General features: G+C 31.5%; 1 pseudogene; it reads right to left on the bottom strand.

The window, feature by feature from the left end:
* Positions 1–208: 208 nt before the first annotated feature.
* LOC149580024 (uncharacterized) lies at positions 209–842 on the bottom strand (annotated as a pseudogene).
* Positions 843–1,631: the final 789 nt, after the last annotated feature.

The raw sequence follows: 1,631 nt of genomic DNA, 5'->3' as shown, positions 1-1,631 counted from the left end.
TTTTTTTAAATCCATGTGAAAGTTAAAACAGTGAATGTGGCCTGTAATAATGCAACAAAACCTATTTCAAAGGGGTACTTTATGGATTCATCAATCATTGTATCTCAAATAAAAATTGTTCACGACTGAAATACTGTTGATGGGATGGATGATAAAGTTTGAATGGTTGACTGAGTACATACACACCTCCAATTGGATTGTGATTGATCTAAACCTTGGTGTGTATTTTATGGAAAATGTTTTCATTAGTCACAAACAAAGAAAAATTAATAATTTAAACTCTCCATTCTTTAAGCATCATAAGAATATCATACAAGGTGATATGATTCTAGATCGAGTTTATATATACCTGAAATGTAGATGAACCAATTGATTTTATTTTAACTGATGGGAAATCCACATTTGATTCATGGAATTCTAGAGGCTTTGATATTTCAACTCCCTTATAACAATCTACTAGATCTCTATTCTTGTCTCTTTCCTTTATTAAATCTTTGATATCATTCTCTAGACAATGAAAGTAATTAACAACTTCCTTGAGTTGGTATGTTACTAAATGCTTTCCCTGCATGATATCTATCCAAATTTAATTAAAACAAAATAAAATACACCAAATAAAAACATTTCATCCATGAGATGAATTAAAATCATACCTGAACACTTTCTTCTAGAAGTCGAGATATGAGTTCAAAGTAGAGAGAATTCATCTCTTCTTGCCACTTCCTTTCAATCATTTTGTGAATAATCTATTTGGTGGGTTGTGAACTTACCTTTTTCTTAATACTAATTGAACTAGGGTAAGAAAAATAATTTTCTAAAGAGTTCCTTGAGCAGAAATCCATATCTTTTTGGTATGTTTTCCCTAGTTGATACAAGTATAAGAATGTGTTTCAATCATTGTTTTATCACTGATGTCAAACATGCTATTTGCTGGTAAGATATTTTCTTAGATGATTTGAGTACTATTATTTATTTGATTAATGAAGAGGATTTGATCAAATGAGGTAACAATATCACCTAGAGGAAAGGTTGAGTTATGATATGGAAAAGGAGTACAAGGATCAATTAAGACAATGATATTATAGTGCATTGATTATCTACTTTAGGTTGCAAAGGATGGATACACTGATTAAGATCATAAGAACAAATAAAACACATTGAGTCTGCCAAGCTTAACAATCTGCACAGTAAGTGTCAAGAAAAGTTAGTGTAAGCCAAGTAGAAAATTAGCTGGAGCTAAGAAAACTCAAAGTTTATTGTATGCCAAGTGATGTAGTGTAAGCCAAGTAAGGTTTAGTTGATGTTGAGCACTGATAAAATTTAGTTCGTGTCGAGTGATTTGATAGTGGATGTCAAGAAACACAATATGTGTCAAGCATCAGAAGCAAGTTAATGCTGAATGTCAACATTATGAGAAAGATCGTGAAATTGGTGAATTTGAGCTAAAAAGTTTGATTTCATGGATTGTGTGAACCACGTGGAAGATAAGCTTGATGAGTTGGTGACACAAAATTCAAGATGAACCATTTTTGAGGTGAATTCAAATATGATTGAAGGAGAAGTTTCTAGAAGGGAATTAAATGAAAAGATAGGCAAATTCATTGAATCCTACCTAATCTTTCCTTACCCTA

The sequence above is a fragment of the Cupressus sempervirens genome, chromosome 1 (assembly GCF_028749045.1).
Source record: "Cupressus sempervirens isolate cs-2001-9-10 chromosome 1, ASM2874904v1, whole genome shotgun sequence".
In the NCBI taxonomy this organism is placed as follows: Eukaryota; Viridiplantae; Streptophyta; class Pinopsida; order Cupressales; family Cupressaceae; genus Cupressus; species Cupressus sempervirens.
Note: the sequence above shows the minus strand (reverse complement) of the source record. Positions and strands in the feature narration are given on the sequence as shown.